Source organism: Polypterus senegalus, chromosome 5 (assembly GCF_016835505.1).
Source record: "Polypterus senegalus isolate Bchr_013 chromosome 5, ASM1683550v1, whole genome shotgun sequence".
Classification (NCBI taxonomy): Eukaryota; Metazoa; Chordata; class Cladistia; order Polypteriformes; family Polypteridae; genus Polypterus; species Polypterus senegalus.
This window is the reverse complement of record NC_053158.1, coordinates 117,617,938-117,641,786: the sequence shown is the minus strand read 5'-3', so window position 1 is coordinate 117,641,786 and position 23,849 is coordinate 117,617,938. Positions and strand designations below refer to the sequence as shown.

Here is a 23,849-nt window from a genome sequence, read left to right as displayed (position 1 = left end):
GAGGAGGTTGAAGATGCAAGCACCTGTTGTGAAGAACCCTCCAACTGTCCCAGAAATTCAGACGAGGGATCGTCTCCAACCTCACTGGAGTAATCAAGTTCAGTCTCCAAACTGGTTTTGTGACCGATATTGTCAGCAGCAAACTCCTTCCTTTCTATTAAAGAAAGAGGTGCTTTACAGGTGGCCAAGGTGGGAAGAGGGCATTTCTCTTCCCAACTAAGAAAGGGCAGGGTGAAGAGTTCGACACAGCAGTTCAAACTTTAAAGTTCCTTCCTTTATATTTCTGACACAGTCTCATACTTCTTAATATCCCCATGAACACAGCGAATGTCTAGACGCTCCGTACTTGTGCAGGGTATCTGCCAGAATAAATTGTGTCGGATTACACAGAGGTCACTACCAGAGTCCAACAGGGGGGTTTCACACACACAGCTAAGCCAACCAAGACCTTAAAGTTATCTCCTTTTATGAACTTGGCCTGAGAGAAAAAAACTTTGGCCAAGTCAGTCTCCAGGAATTGAGCAGGTGTGAAGTGACACTCCCTAGCCAGATGTCCAGATTGATCACAGAGAAAGCACCTGCATTTGGTCCCAGCTGTGGAATTTCCTCAGCAGTGTTTTATGCCACCCGGAGGGTCTCCCCCAGCTGCTTGGAAACGTGACAGTTGGACAGGAGTAGGAGCCAGACTAGGGTAGCCCCTCTGCCTCTAAGTGGCTTGGGGCCCTTCTAATCTGCAGGTCAAATCCAACAGAGTTTTGACAACAATCTGAAGTTTGTCATCACAGAGGTTGTCATTTATCCCAGACAAAACGGTATCAATGGCAAGCTTTCCTACAATGCACTCGAGGGAGTCCCCACGGAACCAGCTTTGGATCAGGTCCAGCAAGTTTTGTACCTGTTTCCAGGCAGGGTGATTAAGGTTGTTCTGCCACAGCAATTGGCTAGGGAGTTCATACTAGTATTAAAAGATACTTGCTGCATCAAGAAATCATAATCGTTATGTCTCTCAAGAGGTTTCACACAGTATCCCCAGTAAAAAAAGTTGGCCAGATTGGCAGCCTAGTTTCGCCTGTCCCAGCTGTGAATTCAAAACAAAATAGGAAACATTTAGGGTCGTCTGAAGGAGCACATCCCTGGGAAGGGTAGGGACCAGAGACCCTGCAGGTGCCTCATGCTTAGGCTGAATGTTTTGAGGCTGTTGGGAATCCATCTGTGCAAGACCCTACTCCTGGTACTTCTTGAAATGTTTGTGTCACAGACTTGCATAAGAGAACAAGAGGTGAGTGCAGGTTTCTGAAAAAATTTGCTTTACTTTTGTGAAAACAGGAACATTCTGAAAGCATTTATTCAAACAGTAGCTGTCCCTTAAACTCACACAGCATACTAGCAGTGATGCTGATGGCTGTCCTGAATTAGCTCTCTTCTCAGATTAAAAGATCAGATAGCCTTACTTAGAGGTCAGCAGCGAGTTGTAAATGTTCCCTGCATCAACAATCTGGCAAAAGACATGTTACGCAATGAACCTGTGAACTTGTACTTGAACTGGCAGAGGACAAACAATTCCTGCCTATTTAAATAGAGTTTCCACAGACATACAGTGTATATATATATATATATATATAGTGACGGATGGCCGGGGCCCATACCTGGCCAGGACGCCCCTTCACCACATCTGCCAGGGGGACAAGGGTGGGAAGCCGAGTATCTCTCCCTGGATGCTACATGGCAGCCTCCCTGGGTTGCAGTAGTGCCTCGGACTCCCGCAGGGCTCCATGGGGGATGGAGTTCTCCACAGCCATGGTGGGTTCCACAGGCGCTGCCAGGGGGTGCTGTAACAGGAGTGTGGCTGGCCCCTTTTGGGCACTGATTTCACCTTACCCGGAAGTGCAGTCGGATGTTGATAATCGACCACCTGGAGCACGTCCGGGTACCCAATAAAAGGGAGCCAGCGACCACCACTCAGCGGCCAGAGTCGGGAGGAGGACAAAGCTTGCTGAGGAAGAGTGGTAGTGGTGGAAGAGAAGAGAGAGGATAGTGGTTTTGTGTTTATAGGACCTCACTTTGTAATAGAAAATGATCTATTATATCGGGTCGTGGAACATGGGGTGGAGGTCCTGAAACTCTTGTTAATCCCATGAACCTGCCAACAGCAGGTTTGTGAATTAGCACATGCCCACCTCCTTGGAGGCCATTTAGGCTCCAAAAAAACTTTAGAGGAGATTAAGCTCAGATTTTATTGGCCGGGAATTAATGAGGAGGTTCACCATTTTGCATTTCTTGTCCAGAATGTCAGTTACGGTAAATTCCTAAGAGGGACCGTACTCCTCTTGTTCCTCTTCCCTTAGTTGATGTCCCCTTTGAAAGAATCGAGGTTGATATTATAGGACCCTTAGAGCCCTCAGCCCGAGGACATAAAAATATATTAATCCTTGTGGATTATGCAACCCAATATCTGGAAGCTGTTCCCTAGCGCTCAGCTACATCTAAAGCCATCACACAGGAACTAGTAGGGTTTCTTTGCGCGTACAGCATTCCTAAAGAAGTCCTAACGGACCAAGGGATGCCTTTTACCTTGGAGACATTCAGGGAAATGACCAAGTTACTGAAAATAAAGCACTTAAAGACCGCGGTGTATCATCCTCAAACCAACGGTATAGTGGAGAGGTTTAATCAGACTCTCAAGCAGATGCTTTGCAAGGTGGTCAGTGGGGATGGGAGGAATTGGGATTAACTCCTCCCATAACCCTCTACTGGGTTCTCACCTTTTGAATTATTATACGGACGACAACCCTGAGGTATATTGGATATTTTGAAAGAAGGCTGGGAGGCTCTTCCTTCTACAAATATTTTGGAATACAGTGGAACCTCGGTATACGTCCTTAATCCGTTCCAGACCCTTTGACTTATACCAAACAGGACATTTACCAAGCAAATTTTTCCCATAAAAAATAATGGGAAAATGATTAATCCGTTCCCATGAAAAAAAAAAAATCCTATTGCTATTGGCATATTATACATTGATGTGGTTGTATAAAATAATTTAAACACTGCTTAATACTAAAATACATAAATACAAAAGCAATTAGATGAAATAAATGAAAATTTTACTTCACTTTACTTTTTAATAACATCTTTGTTTTTCACAATCGTAGATACTGTCGTTCTCGGTAAACGTTATGCAACAGCCATGTCCCGGATACACATGCCACCTTCATACTTTTCAACAATCAATTCAAATTTACATAAAAAAAACACAAAATCACATTGTGACGATGCAGGTTTGCTGTATGCTCCCATTTGCTGCCGGGGAGCCCTTGAATCCTACACCGTCGGTAATGTGCCTCGCTGCTAACCTCATCGGTAACAACAAAGCAAGGGGATGGTGAAAAAGTGCAAAGTGCTTTTATTAAAACAATTAACAAAACAAGGTGTTCAAATTAAAGTGCAGTTTCCAAAGTTCCAATAGATAATCCATAAAATCAGAAGTGAAATGTGAAGGTTAAAAACAATAGAAAAAAGTCTTCTTAAAAACAACAAAGTTAAAAGCAGGAAGCTGCTATGTTAGGTCAATTGAGGCTGATATTCAATGACAAACACTGAGGCCAGAAGTTAACTGCACCGTAGGCTTTTACTAAGAACGTTCTCTGAAACTGCTTGTCCAAGATCTCTTAACCCCACTCTGGGCCCCTTCTGCCTGGGAATACTACCAATCATTGTTACATTTATTTCAATACATAACATTTCCCTCCCACCTATTTATAAAACCACAAAGACTAAACAGTCAAAATGAGCAAAACTACTATAACAAAGCTGTAGTTCACTGCCACATATCCAGAATGGAGCAGTTCTGCTTGAAGGTAACTATTTACATAAATACATTGTACTGTTTCAACTACTTTATAACATTTAAAGATTTAAACGATCTGGAGGCTTAGATACTCGCAAAGGATAGCGTCTGCCACTGCTCTCTGTAGGTGAAGTTGGAGGTGCATATGTCTGAGGTTCACTAGTTTGAGGAACCATGTCTGGAATGACTGAGCCTACTCCCGTAGGGTTATGCCCTGCATCGACTGTATTATTCTCTAATGTTACTGGTGACATTGTTACCAAGTTGGAAGAAGGTGTCTCTTCTGGCTGTGTGGCCTGTGGAACACTTTCATTTGCTCGGTTGAGTAGTAACTGGTCTGCATGCCGTTTCCAATCTTCAGCATTCCCAACTTTTACACTGTAGGAAACTGGTCCCAACTGGGAGGTTACCACTCCAGGTGTCCACTTTTCTCCCCTTCGGTAATCCCGGACCAGCACTGGGTCACCCACATTAAATTGTCTGGATTTCCGGTTACTGTGCAACAGCTGAACATCTTGAGACTGACTCACTGTAGAAGCCACATTTGGTTTAAGCACATCTAGCCGTGAACGTAATTTGCACCCATAAAAGCATAGCTGGAGATTCCTGTGTTGTAGCATGTGGAGTATTGCGATATGAGAGTAAAAACGTGTCTAGTCTTTGCTGTACTAAAGCAGATCCTTTTGATGCCTTCAAAGCTTGTTTGAAAGTTTGCACAAAGCGTTCTGCAAGCCCATTGGTAGCTGGATGATAGGGAGCAGATCGTATATGTTTAATATGGTTGGTTTTCATAAAATATGCAAATTCATCAGAAATGAACTGTGGGCCATTGTCACTAACAAGGACTTCAGGTATCCCATAACGACTAAAAAGGGTCCTCATGACATGAACAGTCTTACTAGTTGTGACACTATCCATTAGTTGAACCTCAGGCCACTTTGAGTGGGCATCGACTACTACTAAGTACATATGGCCTTCATAAGGCCCAGCAAAATCAACATGAATTCTCTGCCATGGCCCACTTGGCCATATCCATGGGTGGAGGGGCACAGGGCTTGGAAGATTTTGAACACGCTGACATGACTGGCAGTTGTGTACTTGTTGCTCAATCTGGCTGTCGATACCTGGCCACCAAACATAACTGCGTGCCAAGGACTTCATCCTCACTATACCCGGGTGGCTGACATGTAGTTCTGACAAAACACGAGGGCGTAATTTAGGGGGCACAATTACTCTGCTCCCCCACATCAGGCATCCTTGTTGTACGGTAAGCTCCGTTTGTCTGTTGATGAAAGGCTGTAACTCATCATTATCCACCAATTGTTTAGGAAAATGTCCCAGCAACACCATATCCATTAGTTTAGACAATGTAGGGTCCAACATGGTCTCTCTACAATTTTCTGCACTACTCACTGGTAGTAATTCCATTTGTTTTATGTAAAAAATGTCAACTGTGTTCTGGCTCTCCTTATGTTTAATTAGTAAGGGCAAACGAGAAAGCCCATCAGCATTGGCATTGAGAGCAGCCTTCTTATATTCTATGGTGTAACTGTGGGCTGCTAATATTAATGCCCACCTCTGCATTCTGGCAGCTGCCATAGACGGTACCCCTTTCTCTGGGCTAAAGATTCTTGTCAGTGGCCGATGGTCTGTGAAGAGAGTAAACTTCCGTCCATATAGGTATTGATGAAACTTCCTGACCCCAAACACAATCCCAAGGGCTTCTCGCTCAATTTGTGCATAGTTCTGTTCAGCCTTACTCAGTGTTCTGGATGCAAAAGCGATTGGTTTCTCTTCACCATTGGGAAAGACATGGGAAATGACAGCTCCCACACCATATGGAGAAGCATCACAAGCCAGGCGGATGCTTAGTTGTGGATCGTAGTGCGTTAGGACATTTTGAGACACCAACTGCTCCTTAGCTTTCTGGAATGCAGATTTACATGCGGATGACCAATGCCAGCGTTTGTCTTTGCAAAGCAGCTCATTTAATGGGGTCAAAATGGTTGCAAGATTGGGTATGAATCGCCCATAGTAATTGATGAGACCAAGGAAAGATCTCAGTTTAGTTACATTATCGGGGGCTGGAGCCTCTAAAATAGCCCTAACCTTTTCAGGTGACTTGTGCAGTCCTGCTGCATCAATTTTATGACCCAGGTACTCCAAGGTCTCCTTGAAAAATTCACATTTTTCTTTTGGACACATAAGCCAAATTCTTTCAATCGCCCAATACTCTATCCAAATTCTGCAGGTGCTCTGCATCATTACAGCCTGTAACCAATATATCGTCCAAGTAACAATGCACATTGGAAAGGCCTTGTAACACCTGATCCATCGCCCGTTGGAATATGGAAGGTGCTGAAGCAATCCCAAATGGTAGACGATTATAGCAGAACAACCCCTTTTGGGTATTGATGGTGAGCAGTTTACGTGATTGTTCCTCAACCTTTATCTGTAGGTACGCCTGTGCCAAGTCCAATTTGCTGAAACGCTGTCCCCCAGCTAATGAGGCGAACAAGTCTTCAATGTGTGGAATTGGATAGTGTTCCACACAAATGGCTGGGTTTAAGGTCACTTTAAAATCACCACAAAGCCTCACAGAACCATCTCTCTTTACAACTGGCACCACAGGAGTGGCCCACTCACTATACTGCATAGGTGACAGCACACCTAATTCTAGCAGGCGGGACAGCTCAGCCTCTACTTTCGATCGCAGCATAGGGTACAACCCGAGCACGACAGAACTTTGGCTTATGTTGTGGTTTCAAAGAAATGACTGCTTCAATGCCCTTCATTGTCCCCAAATCTTTACTGAAAACTGCAGCATGTTTTTGTATTATGCTCTTCAAAGTAACTTGCTGTACTGACTTAATCTCTTGCCAATTCAATTTAATTCTTCTGAGCCACTCTCTACCAAACAGGGGTGTATAATTTCCTCTGATAACATATAATGGAAGGACAGCTAACTGTTTGTTCAAAGTGACTTTCACATTAATAACTCCTTCAGGGGATATTGGTTCCCCAGTGTAAGTCTTCAAAACTACATCAGTTGTCTCAAGAGGCACGTGGCTCAGTAATTTCTTGTATAGTTTTATTGAAATTAATGACACTGCTGCCCCTGTGTCCAACTCCATCTCTACTTCTGTGCCTTCTATTTTAGGTTTCACACTAATGTGTGACTTCTCCCCTTCTTGGATCAGCTTATGTAAGGCTAATTCTGTGTCAGTTTCGTTACCTGACGCTTCACTGGACACCTCCTGCAATATAATGCGATTTACAGGTCTCTTTTTAGGATAATCCGATCGCCGTTGTGACTTCCCTTTATACTGCGCTCCCTCCTCTCTCCTTATAGATTCCTTCTGTTTACATACTCGCGCTGCGTGGCCCTTCTTACCACAGTTATGGCAATCCTGATCTTTGTACCAACAATCACTGTCACTGTGATTAACTCTTCCGCATCGTTTGCATTTCCTTATCTTATCTGAAACCGATAGCTCATTCACTTTTAAAGATCCACAAAGCTGCTGCGATTCGCGTGCCACCATCTCCATGGAAATTGCGATTTCGACTGCTTTTTTATAGGTCAACGCTACTTCAGTTAACAGTCGTTTCTGTATCGCTTCATTATTTAGTCCACAAACAAATCGATCACGCAATGCTTCCTCTAAGTAAGCGCCAAATTCACAGTGCTCAGACAGTTTCTTTAAGACAGCAACATATTGTGAAACCGACTCCCCCTCCGCTTGGTTCCTTTTGTGAAAGCGAAACCTTTCTGTTATTACCAAAGGCTTTGGAGAAAAATGCTGCTGTAGCACTGCTTTAATCTGGTCAAACGTTTTGTCCTTTGGTTTCTCCGGTGCTAAAAGACTACGCAGCAAGCCATACGTTGTACGTCCAATTACAGTTAATAGCACTGGCACCAGTTTGTCCTCTCCAATATCATTAGCTAATGCAAAGGTTTGAAACGCTCAATATAAGTGGTCCACTGCTCCACATTTTCATCAAAATCGTCCATGTGCCCCAGCGTCGCAGCCATGTTGCCACAATGGTTTTCTTTATATAAATATACTGAATAAAAACTCCCGCTGCAGTCATAAACAGACGAACTTACGCACTGGGAATCAACTTTATCCTCGTCGCCAGTTTGCTATGTTAGGTCAATTGAGGCTGATATTCAATGACAAACACTGAGGCCAGAAGTTAACTGCACCGTAGGCTTTTACTAAGAACGTTCTCTGAAACTGCTTGTCCAAGATCTCTTAACCCCACTCTGGCGCCCCCTTCTGCCTGGGAATACTACCAATCATTGTTACATTTATTTCAATACATAACAGAAGCATTCTTTAAAAAAAAAAAAAAACCAAGAAGCCCGGTGCCTGCTTCCCACCTGGGGAGTCGCCCTACTTGCAGCTGACCTTCGCACTGCCTGCTTCATCCACTTCATCCATGCGCGATCTCGCTCGCTCTCTCTCGTGTCCATTCTTTCTTTTTACTCCCCTTCAAGCCAACTCACGCTTCTGTTTATCAAGATAAGCAGCCCTCTCTCTCTCACTCACTCAACCTCCCATCTTTTTTTCTTTTTACTTCCCTTCTAGCTGACTCGCGCTTCTGTTTATCAAGATAAGCAGCCCCAGGAACAATCATGAATGCGGACGGTCCCTCATAAGTGCACTTTGGTGAGAAACGCCCACATCACTAATCGCCCTGACAACCTTCAGCCATATAACCACCATGCCCCCTCACCAAGCTGCAAGCGCGGTGATTATTTATTTTAAAGCTGGACTTTGACAGGAGCTGTGGACCTGCTATATCACACACGTGAAAGTTCACAGAGAGTTATAGCGTGGGTTGTTCACTGAATGCTAGCAACTGGCGCACTAACGCTCGTGGGCAGTCGTGGCTTTGTCTCGAGAGAGGTAAACAAGGTTAGCACACGAGTCGTATTCCAAACAAAGGTTGTATACCAAGCAAAATTTTTTGTGTCCAAACAGGACGTATACCAAGTTGGACTTATTCCAAAGCAGACGTATACTGAGGTACCACTGTAAATGGTTCAATTACGTGATAGATTTGGGAAAATCCAACATATTCTAAAAAGTCATATGGAACAGGCACAAGCAGCACAGGCCCGTCATTATGACCATGGCACAATGCTCCGTGAATTCTGTCCGGTTCCCACCTCTCATTCTAAATTTCTCGCCCATTGGCAAGGCCCTTATGAAATTAAGGAGAGAAAAGGATTGGTCGACTATTTAGTAAAACAACCCAATCGTAGACCAAGCGAGCGGGTTTATCATGTGAACTTGCTGAAGCCACGGAAGGAGAGGGAGTCAGATCCCTCCTCCATTCAGCCTTGCTCATTCTTTGCTCACATAGACACCCTTAATTTCGAAACCCAGGAGGACCTTTTTGATTGCGCATGACATAGTGACTGAACCAGGGGTTATAGTCCGAGAGCGCCACTATAGACTTCCTGAGGCAAAGAAAGCAGAAGTGGAGCTGGAAATCAAGCAAATGCTGGAACTAGGAGTAATAGAGGAAAGTTATAGTCCCTGGTCCAGCCCAATCGTCTTAATAAGCCTGATGGCAGTTGGAGGTTTTGCAATGACTTCCGTCGGCTTAACCAGGTTTCCCAGTATGATGCTTATCCCATGCCTCATGTGGATGACCTGCTCAAGAGGCTTGGCCAAGCAGAATTTTTGACCACACATGACAAAGGGGTACTGGCAGATTCCTTTAATGGACTATGCAAAGGTCAAGATGGTGTTTAGCACTCCTAGCGGACACTGGCAGTATTGTGTCCTTTCATTCGAGTTACACGGGGCTCCTGCGACTTTCCAGCATCTGGTGGACAAAGTGCTCCGACCCCATAATGTGTATAGTGCTGCCTTTCTGGATGATGTCGTCATCTATTCCAGCACATGGAAGGAACACATACAGCAGGTCACTGCAGTATTGTGGGCACTATGAGAAGCCGGGCTTCGTATAAATCCCAAGAAATGTTTCTTTGGACTGAAAGAGGCTAAATATTTGGGCTACCTGGTGGGTCAATGTACCGTGAAACCACAGTGTTCAAAGATAGATGCCATTTTAAAATGGTCCCATCCGCAAACCAAGCGGCAAGTCCAAGCATTTCTCGGATTGGCCGGGTACTATTGTCGGTTCATAGCTAGGTTTTCTAAGAGGGCGACACCCTTGACTGATTTAAAAAGAAGAGGGCTCCTAATCACGTGGTATGGACTGACAAGACGGACGCTGCATTCTGTGACTTAAAACAGGCTCTTAATTCAGCACCAACATTAAAAGCTCCTAATTTTTCTTTCCTTTCTATTCTCCAGACTGACGCTTCGGACACAGGCCTGGGGGCCGTGCTGAGCCAAAGCGTCGATGGTGTTGAACACCCTGTCCTGTACCTGAGCCGGAAACTGTTGGATCGGGAGACCAGATATGCAGCAGTGGAAAGGAAAGCCCTTGCAATTAAATGGGCAATTACAGAGTTGAGGTACTACCTCTTAGGCTGGGAGTTCACTCTGGTGATGGATCATGCTCCCTTTCAGTAGATGGTCCTTCACAAAGAGTCAAATCCATGGGTCACTAGATGATTTCTTGACCTTCATCCTTATATGTTTTCGTTAATTCATTGTAAGGGCTCTCTCCATGCCAATGCTGATGCTCTCTCTCGTGCACCTCTCAGTGCAGGATGCCCGACTCGATGGGTCTTGGCTGAGGGGCGGGCCTTGTCACACACGTGCGAGTAGTAGGCAACTAAAAGGTCTGAGTAATGGTAATAAAACATCCGAACAGGGGGCGGCAGATTAAGCTGACTGTCTTTCTCAGTTCTCTACAGACCTTTCCCGGGAAATCCTGCAAGGTTCCGGCACCTCAGACGACATCACTTCCGGAGCCGGCCCCTTTGCTGACATCATTTCCGAAGCCGGCCCCTTTGCTAACATCACTTCTGGCACCGGCCCCTGTGCTGACATCATTTCCTGTCCAGACAACATCACTTCTGGTTCCATCCCTTTTGATGATGTAATTTCCTCCTTTAAAGCCTCTATCTTTGTCTATTGTAATCAGTTCTATTGTGGATTCTGTTCTATGCACATTGTGCTTAAAAAATGTAAACTTTTGCAGCCGGGAAAAACAATATAGAGGTGGCTGCCCCAACTCTTTATGATGTCTGTGCTGTATTATTATCACTATATATATATATATATATATATATTTTTTAGAGGGTGGCACGGTGGTGCAGTGGTTGCGCTGCTGCCTCGCAGTAAGTAGGCCTGGGTTCTCTTCCTGGGTCCTCCCTGTGTGGAGTTTGCATGTTCTCCCTGTGTCTGTGTGGGTTTACTCCCACAGTCCAAAGACATGCAGGTTAGGTGGACTGGCGATTCTAAATTGGCACTAGTGTGCTTGGTGTGTGTGTGTGTGTCCTGCGGTGGGTTGGCACCCTGCCCGGGATTGGTTCCTGCCTTGTACCCTGTGTTGGCTGGGATCAGCTCCACCCAGTGTTCGGATTCAGCGGGTTAGAAGATGGATGGATATATATTTTATATATATTGTCACACATGTGTGCATGGGAGGCAGCTAAAGGGCTAAAATGGAGGTAACTATACTTTCTCTCTTTCATTGGCGGACCAGGTCATGACCATAATTCATTCCAAAACTTTGGTTGTAACCCGATTTGGTAGTGACCTGAAGTAATTTCCCCCATAGGATTGTATGTAAATACAATTAATCCGTTCCAGACCGTACAAACTGTATGTAAATATATTTTCTTTATAGATTTTTAAGCACAAAAATAGTTAATCATACCATAGAATGCACAGTGTAATAGTAAGCTAAATGTAAAAACACTGAAACAAACACCCAGGCTCCCTGCTCACTCGCTCTGAGCTGCACATGAGCCTGCACTCTCTCTCTCTCTCAGCTGCATGCGAGCCTGCGCACGCTCTCTCTCTCTTCCTGCTTCCTCAACTTCCTGTTCTCTTCTTTTTCCCTTTAGCCAACTCACGCTTCTATTTATGAAGAGGCGTGGTAGTCATGGTAATCAGCAGCTCCTGGGAACAATTACGGATGCGGACCGCTCCTCACCTGTGCACTTAGGTGAGAAACGCCCACACACACATCACAAACACCTCAGGAACCGCTTCAGTCACACACCACCATGCCCCCTCGCTAAGCTGCGAGTGGGGTGATTATTTATTAACACTGGCTGAAGAAAATTTAAAAACATTATTTGTACAAAATCTTAACTTATCTATCCATTCCTAAATAATTAAATGGGCAGGCTATTTCGTATTAGTGCAATACGCTGCTTGTTAAAACGGATGACTCCTGCTCTTACGTGCATTTAGTGCTGCGTGGGTATTATGAACTATCGTATCTGTTCAAGTTCTATTTAAATTTTAAATATAAGTAATTTTTATTTGGTCGACAGAAATATGTTTAGTAGGAATGTAAATTAAATTTAGTCATCATTGCATAAATTTTTCTTCACCATAGAAATTTAAAGACTAAATTAAACTTCCATTCCTACCAAAGATATTTCTGGCGACTAAATAAAGCCTACTTATATTAAAATTCGAGCTATTGAGCTGTCGCCTGCCTGCCTGAATAAGTCAGCCTCGTTTCGCTCTTACTTTTTTACCGTTCATTTAATCATGGATAGTCGCAGAAAAATTATAAAATGGAAGGAGGATTACACTGAGTATGGCTTTACCAAAACAATTATTGATGGCAAATAAAGTATCCATTATTCATAAAGTGATCTGTTTTTCTGCGTTAACCTCATATTTTTTCATACTTCTTCTCAAACCAAGGGGGCGTGAGGGTAAAATGAATCGGGAAGAATAGAATATATTGAAATAAATTGAAAAGATAACTCCTGTAGCCACAATAAATGCCTTTATTGAATAGACAAACCAGGGATGAACAAGTTCCTTTCTACTGCAGCCACAGCCGCAACACACATAAAAAACATCAATAATAACTCATAAACTTGCAATATTATTTAGGAAAATCGCAACATATATTATTTGTAAACAAAATCCCTCGTTCTTTCTTTCCTCAAAAACAGTTCAATTACTCTGTCGTACGAATTATCTGTGCACTTCAGTTCCATCAAAACCTCACTTTCTATCGCCATCAAAGCTAATGCTGAAAGGCGAACCCGCCTTATTGTATTTCTGGCATAAGTTTCAATTCGCTTTAGGGCTGAAAATGTCCACTCGACAGAAGCAGTGTACACAGGAATGCTCACAGTCAAATATACTAATGTGAACAGCTGTCCCATGCTCTCATTCAGATTTTTCTGATGAAGGAAGTCAAGGAGATCAGTGGGAGATTTTCCTGCAAAATCATCCATGGCATACATTACAGTCAGTTCTGTTCTTAGCCGAGACAAAAACCGCTCTGTGGCTCTTGTGTTAAACTGGAGAAGGCTGCATGCAGGAAATTTTTCTTGTATTCCCGAAACTTCTGGGGCTCGAGGAGCGTGACAAACATCAGGTTTTCGTGGTCTTGAAATCTGGTCTGTGTCTGGCAAATAATATTGTCCAGAATCCTGCCATGGAGTTGGCCGTAGTGCACGCGACGATCTTTTGCTCGGAGCGTTTGTGGTGCATTCAGTGGCCTCGGAGAGTTCCTCATATTCGCTTCTATCCAATCAATGGGTATGAATACGGTGACGTTGCCGTACGCCTGCTAAAGGGCCCTACTGACACCAACTCAAAATCTGATTGGTTGAAGCAACAGGTTAATCGACATTTATTCTGTGTTAGAGTGCCTCCACAACATATTGTGAAAGCCTCTCTGCCTGGTAACAAATGATGGCTTAAAAGGGATTGGTTAAATGCTTTAATACAAAACTCTGCCTCCCACGGCTATCAAGCTGCAGTCTATTCTCTCTGCCTAGCAACAAATGACGGATGAAATGTGATTGGTTAAATATTTTAATATGAAACTCCGCCTCCCACGGCTATCGAGCTGCATTCTATTACAGTATATGGACAAAAATATGTTCCAGTTATGACCATTACGCGTAGAATTTCAAAATGAAACCTGCCCAACTTTTGTAAATAAGCTGTAAGGAATGAGCCTGCCAAATTTCAGCCTTCTACCTACACAGGAAGTTGGAGAATTAGTGATGAGTGAGTGAGTGAGTGAGTGAGTGAGTGAGTGAGTGAGTGAGTGAGTAAATGAGTGAGTGAGTGAGTGAGGGCTTTGCCTTTTATTAGTATAGATTAAAGTAGAACATCATAAACTTCATCTTAAAATCATTTAATTTACTAGTTTCTCAAATCCCATCGTAACTAAAGTAGCACGTTAAATGCTTTGTTTTGTATTTGATCTTCTATGTGCTCACAATGTGCTTCTTAAACTGGCTAACTCTTCTTCCTGACAGGACACAGAATCCATTACATTCATGATATTACAGCTCTCTGAATAATCAAAATGCTGAGATGCATACGTCATATCATTTTCATAATGATAGGAGTTAAAGCTTATTTTTAAACATGGGAACACGGTGGCACAATGATTGTTCATGCCTCACGCAAGATGCTTGCTGCACCGTGCGTGACTTTCAATGAAATAATTTATTGCAGCAGTACTGTCTCTTTCAAATGTACTAACCTCAAATTCCTGTCCTTACTTTTCTTTCTCCAAATACCCAATTACCACACAATCAGCTCTGTAATAGACGTTAGGCCGTCTATAAGCTTAGAATGCCAATTCTTCAAACTTTTAAGGAACATTGAAATATCTTCATGCCCAGAGGGGACTGGGTGGCCTCATGGTCTGGAATCCCTACAGATTTTATTTTTTTTCTCCAGCCTTTGGAGTTTTTTTTTTGTTTTTTCTGTCCACCCTGGCCATCTGACCTTACTTATTCTATGTTAATTAATGTTGACCTATGTTTATTTTTTATTGTGTCTTCTATTTTTCTATTCTTCATTTTGTAAAGCACTTTGAGCTACATTTTTTTGTATGAAAATGTGCTATATAAATAAATGTTGTTGGTGTTGTTGTTCATAATACATATTAAATTATTCTATCCATCCACTGTTGTGCCAGTCCCAGGAAGAATACAGCACGAGGCAGGAACAATCCGTTAACGGAGCGCCAGCAGCTCGCTAGCGCTGCGGCATCATATCATCACACGTTTAATAATTAACAACATAGGTTATTTAAATTAAGTTAAAGTTTTATTTTGCTGTATTTCATCTTAAAAATGATATTGTCATCATATGTAAATACGCGCTTTATAAAGTGGCTCAGGTTGTGCAATATTATAACTGCATCGCAAGTTTACAGTGAGGTAATTGTACTTATAAGTACAAACAGTTCTACAAGGAGCACTTTATGCACTGATTGAGTGCGTTTATAGTTCTTGGGATGAAATTGTTTCTGAACCAAGAGGAAAGGCTCTGAAGTGTTTGCTGTATGTGAGGAGTTCAATAGACAGCATGGCTGAGGCAGCATGTGCTTGATGCTGTATACCGATAATTCTCTTTCTAATCAGCTGCTGTACACCTGTGATTCCCCACTCAGATACAGTGATATAAATACTTTGAGTGGTGCAGTGAGAGTAATATGGAAAAAGATGATCTGCTGTGGCAACCCCTAAGGGGAGCAGCTGAAAGAAGAAGAAGAAGGTGCAGTGAGAGTAACAACGCTAAAGCAGCTATTGTATTTAGAATAGTTTGACTATTCTGTGGACCACTATATTGTTGCAGGTTAATTACAATCAGATGCATTAAACTAATAAACATGCGGTTAATTTTGTATATTTATAAAGATCTAAAAAAGAAAGGGAAACCACACTGGAACAGTAGCACTGCTTTGACGCTGGGTGCCATCAGTCTGCAAAAGTGAGCACAGAACTTGCGTACGCCCAGGTATGAGCTACTGTGGAAATGTGCGTGGCTTTACGCCAAGTTTAGGTTTTATACAACGCGATTTGAGCGTGGAAACATTTGTATGTAACATTTTTGTGCGTACGCACCATTTATACATGAGGCCCCAGGTGAGAAAGTTCTGGGGCCGAGTTTCCGGGTGGGGAGCTTGTCAGAGGGTCAGGAGTAACTTGGTACAGGGCTCTGCTTCCTAAATATGAAACCGGGCTAATATTTTCTCAAAGGAAGAATATGGATGAGACTTACAGATATGCGCTGGTTCCTATGGAGGAAACGAAAAGAGCTTGCTATGTTCTCTCCTCTCAGAGGAGAGAGCTGAGCTGCCCATTGAGGTTATGATCTGTGATAAATATGGGCTTTCCCCAGGCCAGCAGGTAGAAACCATAAAAAACTGGTAGTTAGATCCTGAGTGATCTATCAGGGAGCAGGCAGAAGCTCTCTGGGAACAACTAGCTCATTTGCTATGGCCTTTTGAGCTTTCCTCCTTCCAAATAATGAAGCAGGTAGCCTGCCTATTTCTATTAAAAGGACTCCCCAAAACATTTGCCCAGCTGGTCTGGGGAGAATTCCACAAAATGGAGGAGCTTATAAAGCTCCTAGAAACAACTAAGCCAGACTCGCAATCCGAGGTAGCAGAACGGTCCTCTAGTGGATTCTATGGGGATTACGTCACACAAACCAGGTTTTTTTCATGTAAACCAGAGCCTGTTCCAAAGTTCCTGGGCCTTGGGGCATGCAACCTGCCGGGGGACGAGGAGGGCTGCAGATAGATGGGGAGAGGCGGTTTATGTGCACTTCTCAACCCCCTATCGCTAGTACATATGGGAGTAGTAATAGTTAATGGATAAAAAGTCGAAGCACTCCTCGATTCCAGCAGCAACATTTCCATTGTGGCTTGACGATATGTATTGCCACAACAGTGAATAAAAACAAAGACCAGTATTACTTGTGTACATAGCGAAACCTGTATATATATATTGTGAGCTGGAGGGCTGATCGCACCCCAAATAGAGACAGACGCCCCTGGGAAAACCACAAACCCTGAAACACTGACTACACATTGCTCCTTATCCTTGCACTATAACGCGTAATACAAGCCTCGCGTACTCCGACTTATAAGCCTTGCTTGCGCCTGTCAGTTTGGAAATTGATTGTTTGCTTTTATCTCTCTCTGCTCCTAGCGGAACTGTTATATCTGACTTGTCATGGAGCACGTTTAAGCTCATGTGTTTGCGGTGTCTGAATAAAAATCCTTCTTTTTTTCTACGACCTTCTGTGTCTCTGTGCAAATCTGTGACCCAAGCGTGACAAGATATATATACATATATATATATATATATATATACCCCTGTGGTGGGCTGACGCCCTGCCCAGGGTTTGTTTCCTGCCTTGCACCCTGTGTTAGGATATAGCGGGTTGGATAATGGATGGATGGATATATATATATATATATATATATATATATATATATATATATATATATATACAGTATATATTGTAAGATATGGCCGGCCATGTACCCCGGCCAATACCCCCAAGCCACCAGGTGGAGCCCTCCTTGCAGCATGGAGGTCCCCAGAAGACCAGCAGGGCATCATGGACAATGGAGTTTTATGCACGCCCTGCTGGATGCCATGGGGCCACGAGAGGGAGCCGCAGGGAGGACCGAAGAGTTCTTTGTGCCCTATGACCCGGAAGTTCATCATAGGAAGAGCGACGGGCTTCCAGGGTGAGAAAAAGCATTGTTCACCTTGACCCGGAAGGAATAAGGACTTGTGGACTGTTGGATTGGGAACACTTCCGGGTCGGGGATATAAAAGGACTGTGGGAGCTTCCAGACAGACGAGCTGAGTTGGGAGGCAGGGTGGCTAAGCGTCTGGGAGTGGAGGATTGGTTTATTGTATTTTTGTGATTTACTATTGGAGAATTGTGGAGAGGAGTGTGCTTTGTGCACTTTATTATTATAATAAATAACTATTTGGACTTTTATCTGGTGTCTGACGTGTGGTCTGAGGGTACAAGGGTGAGAGCAATACCCTGAAACTGTCACTATATATATTGTATATATGTGAGTAATAGAGGGCATCTGTCACCACTTACCCAGAATACAACTCTTGAAACCCAACTCACTGGTTTAAAAGCACTATTTTTCAGTTACCTTCAAACACTGCTTTTTCTTTCACAATCAGGTTATCTTTCCTACTCTATGAATCTGTATTCTTTTACACAATATGTGGTGCACTCTTCCAGTTTGTTGTCAGGTAATAAAAGTCCCATACCCATATACATTTAAAGCTGTTTTCCCAATTTTTAATTATATTCTCACTTTTAGATGTTATATAACATACTTTCAGTTTTATGTCTCCCTGTGGTGTTATTCATCTTCTTTTTGTAACAGGATCATATGTAGATGCTCTATTATGTAAATATTACCTCCTCAGACCTTTTTGATATTGTCTGACTTTTCTAAACAAGTTGTACTTGGTTATAATACAAACATTTTAATTTATAGATGTAGTCATGCTATTTTAATGTTATTACATCATGGCTAACAGCAGTTACAGAAAACTCCAATTTATTTGTCTCATCTGCAATACTTGCAGCATTAAGGCAACAGCTTTTCGACTAGGAATGATGATAAGGCAGCTTCCTTTCATTTGGCAACTTCTTCCCAGTTGGCACGCAGTTTTGAAGTCTTACATTGATGGCAGTATTATTCACTATCTTACTTTGCAAGGTGTTTAAATGTTTGACAGTTCTGACTCTGTGGTTGATGTTCCTAGATGATTGGCACCTCTTACCCTGTAATGATTATAACCAACCTTTCTTTATCTTTCTTGGACAGGAGTTTTCTGCCATTCAACTTTAAAGGTGCACATTATTTTTCTAAAAGATAGATGGGTAAGTTTCTCTAATTGACTTAATCTACCAGTGTCCCCGCTTTGCACCCAAAGCTGCCTACATGACCCTAAAAGGAGTTAGATGGACTTGATAATGGATTAATGCTGAATGTTAAACACAAAGTTCTTAAAGAAAAATACTGTATAAGTGATCACACTTCAATTTTATTTTTTCAAAGTGCCTTTCAAAACATTAAATTACTGTTTGAGTTGTGGACAATAAAGTTGTAATCTGGTTGTTTAAACAGTTCACATTAAACAAAAGACACATGTAAAATTCAGATTGAAATTCCAAAAGGGGCAAAGCTATAAGCTGAATATTTCCTGTACACATGTAACATTATTAAAGGAATTTAAGTGGAATCTTTGAGTATTAGCTATTCATCTCTTGAATACGGCTGTCCTCACCCTGAAAAGTAACCAAAATAGTGTAAGCAAAGTTCATTCTTCTCTCCACCCTATCCTCTGTCACGATTTAGTATAAGTTATAACTTTGTGGTGTGATGTAATCCTGCAGCGTTTTGACAGCTGTTCTGTCTGAGGAAGTGGGTGCAACTGTAGCAGCCTGTGTAAGACTTTAAGGATTTTCTTTGAATAAGTGGTGTATTGGGAGTGGGGGATGGTGTATGGTGTACAGACAAAAAAATAAGATAATTTATACACTTAAGCTTGATGTTCACTGAAGACAGCACTAATCTTGAACATATGTTTATTTAATGGAGCTAGGTGGAGACTAACGAGAAAGAGATTGTTAAATACTGTATTATTACTTTGTTTAACTATGACTTGGATCTAAATGCTAGGGATTTTCAGTTTTAATTTAATTATAAAAATGTTCTATGTAATTCATATTCATGTAATTGCATTTTGTATATTAATAGAGACCAATGATGGTTTTGATGTGTTAAATACAGTACTGTATATAAAATAGATGGATGAAATAAAAAAGTCCAAATGAGGTTAACTTTTTACAAGTGATTCAATCCAAAAGTTACTTTAAAGAAAATCATTGACCATGACATGTTTTAAATCTTATCATATACTAGATATGAAAAGTACAGACAGAATAGATATCCTGAGAAAGTGACTTGAACTAACTACAGGTTAATAAGCCCAGTGGGACAACATGCTTTTGCCTGTTGTTGCTTTAATGAAAGCATTGTTTTTGGCCTCAAAAGCCTTGTAATAATTGTGTGGTGGGTCAGGGTGGCACAAATATGTCCTTCTGCTGTTTCTGTTCTTCAGTGTCATTTAGAATTATTTGAGGTACTTAGTAACCCGGGAGTTATCCTGTACACTCATAAGAAACACTGAGTGGCTGCTTTATTAAGTATATTTAACCAATACTAAGTTTATCCATCCATCCATTATCCAACCCGCTGAATCCGAACACAGGGTCATGGGGGTCTGCTGGAGCCAATCCCAGCCAACACAGGGCACAAGGCAGGAACTAATCCTGGGCAGGGTGCCAACCCACCACAGGACACACACAAACACACCCACACACCAAGCACACACTAGGGCCAATTTAGAGTCGCCAATCCACCTAACCTGCATGTCCTTGGACTGTGCGAGGAAACCCGAGTACCTGAAGGAAACCCATGCAGACACGGGGAGAACATGCAAATTCCACGCAGGGAGGACCCGGGAAGCGGGTCTCCTAACTGCGAGGCAGCAGCGCTACCACTGCGCCACTGTGCCACCCTTGTGTATTCAAATTTAACAATTTTACTTCCTATGTGTAATATTTTATATTTACTTAGATTAAATTTGATCTGCCACAAATCTGCCCGAACATGTATGCTGTCTGAATCTCTCTTTAATGATTCAATGGATTCTGTATTATCTACCACTCCTTCAGCCTTGTTGTCATCTGCAAATGTAACCAGCTTGTTATTTATACACTCTAATAATAGCCATTGGTTGTTTCCCCATAGACTCCCAGTATGTTAGAAAAACATGGCCTCCTTCATCTGAACTTATGCTGACTGTTCCGCAAAACACCTGTTTTTGCCATGTGTTACTTAATTTTACCCTTAATAGTTTGTTCCATTAATTTACCTGTGATGCCTGTTAAGCTTACTGGCCTAAACTTACTCTGATCTATTCAATCACCCTTTTTATATAATAGTATAATATTTGCCATTTTCCAGTACCTTTGTAATTTCCCCAGTGCACAGTGACTTCCCAAAAATATGTATTTTATTTTTATTCACTAACTTCTTTAACCACTGTCACGCACAAGCGCATCGGGAACAACTGAACGACTCGAGGCGCACCACAATAAACCCGGCCGGGGGACAAAGACAACGTACTAACCTCTCTCTCCTTTCTCTTACAGAAAAGACGAAGTCACGTCGCCATAAAGCCTGGAGCACACGACGGTCTTCACTTCCAGGGTCCTTTCTTCCCTCTGGTCCCCCAAAGATGACATCAACCTCCCACAATCCATCACGCCTTCCCAGCAGCCATCACGTTTGATTTCCGGTCCTTCCCGATATATTGTCCCCCTAAACCCGCCATCTTTGTCTTATAGTTTTGCTGTTTTGTGTCAAACAAAGACCTATTTCTGTTACAGTACAAGGGGTACAAACTCCCCAAATCTTTATGCTTGTGTCCTTCTCGTCCTTTTACAGTGGCGTAGTCGGCAGAAAGATGACTGAAGGGCAGGATCTGAATACTGTGCTGAACACCCTGGCCACGAAGTTGCAGGCGCTCAAGGTAGAGCACGCTACCACGAGGGCGGAGCTGGCGGACGCCAGAAGACGATTGAGCAAGGCTGAACTGGTAAAGCTGGAGTCCTTGCGGCCACCGCCTCCTCCGATTGCGGCGCTAACCGAGGGGGACGACATTGAGTTGTACCTCGCTATATTAGAGCGGACGGCCACCCGTAATCAGTGGCCGCGTGCAGAGTGGGCCACAACTTTGGCCCCGTACCTAAAAGGCCCGGCGCAGCGGGCTTATCATGACCTCCCTGAGGAGGAAGCCGCCCGGTACACTCTCCTTAAGGCCGAGATCTTTAAACGCTACGGCGTGACCTCCGGCCAGCAGGCGAGGGAATGGCGGCATTGGCGTTTTGACCCCAACGGTCCTCCTAGGGCCCAGGCGTTCGAGTTCTGGGTAAGATCGGGCGCTGGCTACGGCCAGACGTAAACCAGGCTCGGCAAGTGGTGGAGTTGGTGGTGTGTGAGGCGTTCCTGTACGCAATGCCAGACTATCTCGCCCAGCAGGTCCGGAGATACCCATTTAAGAGCATGGACGGTCTTTTGGAGGTATTCGAAAGACAGCTGGCGGTGAACCAACTCGGGGAGGCAGAGAGGTCAGCTCGCAGGGCTCAACAGGGACGTGTGGCCATTCCTGAGGCCACCCACCGTGGTCTGGAGGCTCCGGCTAGACCACGTGAACGACAACCCTCCTTGCCGCACTGTTTCAGGTGCGGTGAGCCGGGGCACATCGTTAGCTCCTGCCCGCTCAACCACGAGCCGATGGACTGCAGCTGGATTCGGGGTGAGAGGTACTGTGCACTGTCGAATCCCCTGGCGGTAAAAAATACGGGAGTGGTGTTACTTAATGGGCACTCGGTGGTCGCGTTGTTTGATTCCGGGAGTAACATTACCATTGTTGCTCGCCGTTATGTCTTGCCGCGACAGTGGGCTGGTCTGAATACGAAAGTCACTTGTATACATGGGAAGACCAGGTCATATAGGTCCGCCAACTGTTGCATAACCTGGAAAGGGGAACCGAAATGAATGTTTGTTGCTGTGCTACCTGATCCCCCCTTTCCGGTTATATTAGGACACGACTGGTCGGAAAGCATACGCGGTGAGACATACTCCACTCCTGAGACCAGGTTGGGTCCGATCATGGAGGGGCAGGGTCCCCTCCCAGCTGTTCCCACGCCGTGCACGTCGGCAACTATTGATGACGCAGGGGAGACCTCCTCACAGGCGGACCTTCCCCCGATTATAATAGAGGAGGAGGCTCTGCCTCCGGAGGACGTGGCTCCCGATCCCCTCGCCGGTGTGGAGTATCAGTTTCGATACACGCCCGCATCCTTTAAGAGAGAACAGTGGAACGATGATTCCCTTAAGTTTGCCCGGAATGCAATCGTATCCGCGAAGGACATGCCGTTAGCTGATTCCACACCACTGGGACCCCACTTTGTACTAGAAAATGAATTGTTGTATCGGGTGGTGGAACACGAAGGGGAGGTACGGAAGTTGTTGCTAGTCCCACGGACCTACCGGCGGCAAGTGTGTGAACTAGCACACACCCACCTCCTAGGCGCCCACCTCGGGCCCGAAAAAACACTGGAAAAAATTAAACTCCGGTTTCACTGGCCTGGGATCAATGAGGAGGTCCGGCGTTTCTGTTCCCTTAAGTTTGCCCGGAATGCAATCGTATCCGCGAAGGACATGCCGTTAGCTGATTCCACACCACTGGGACCCCACTTTGTACTAGAAAATGAATTGTTGTATCGGGTGGTGGAACACAAAGGGGAGGTACGGAAGTTGTTGCTAGTCCCACGGACCTACCGGCGGCAAGTGTGTGAACTAGCACACACCCACCTCCTAGGCGCCCACCTCGGGCCCGAAAAAACACTGGAAAAAATTAAACTCCGGTTTCACTGGCCTGGGATCAATGAGGAGGTCCGGCATTTCTGTTAGTCCTGCCCGGTCTGTCAGCTGCGCCAGATTCCCAGAAGGGACCGAGCCCCTCTCATCCCTATACCCCTCATCGATGTGCCATTTGAATGGATCGATCTGGTGGGACCCCTAGAACCTTCGAAACGAGGCCATAAATACATTTTAGTTATGGTCGATTATGCCACCCGATACTCGGAAGCGGTTCCCTTGCGAGCCGTCAATTCGAAAAGCATCGCGGGTCACGCACGAGCAGATCGGGAACAACTGAACGACTCGACGCGCACCGCAATAAACCCGGCCAGGAGACAAAGATAACGTACTAACCTCTCTCTCCTTTCTCTCACAGAAAAGACGAAGCCACGTCGCCATAAAGCCCGGAGCATGCGACGGTCTTCGCTTCCGGGGTCCTTTCTTCCCTCTGGTCCCCCAAAGATGACATCAACCTCCCACAATTCATCACGCCTTCCCAGCAGCCATCACGTTTGATTTCCGGTCCTTCCCGATATATTGTCCCCCTAAACCCGCCATCTTTGTCTTA

The 23,849-nt window shown here is 44.0% G+C and overlaps 1 pseudogene; it reads right to left on the bottom strand.

Annotated features, from left to right (window-relative positions):
• Positions 1-4,396: 4,396 nt before the first annotated feature.
• Positions 4,397-7,780, bottom strand: LOC120529893 (annotated as a pseudogene).
• Between the last annotated feature and the right edge of the window lie 16,069 nt (positions 7,781-23,849).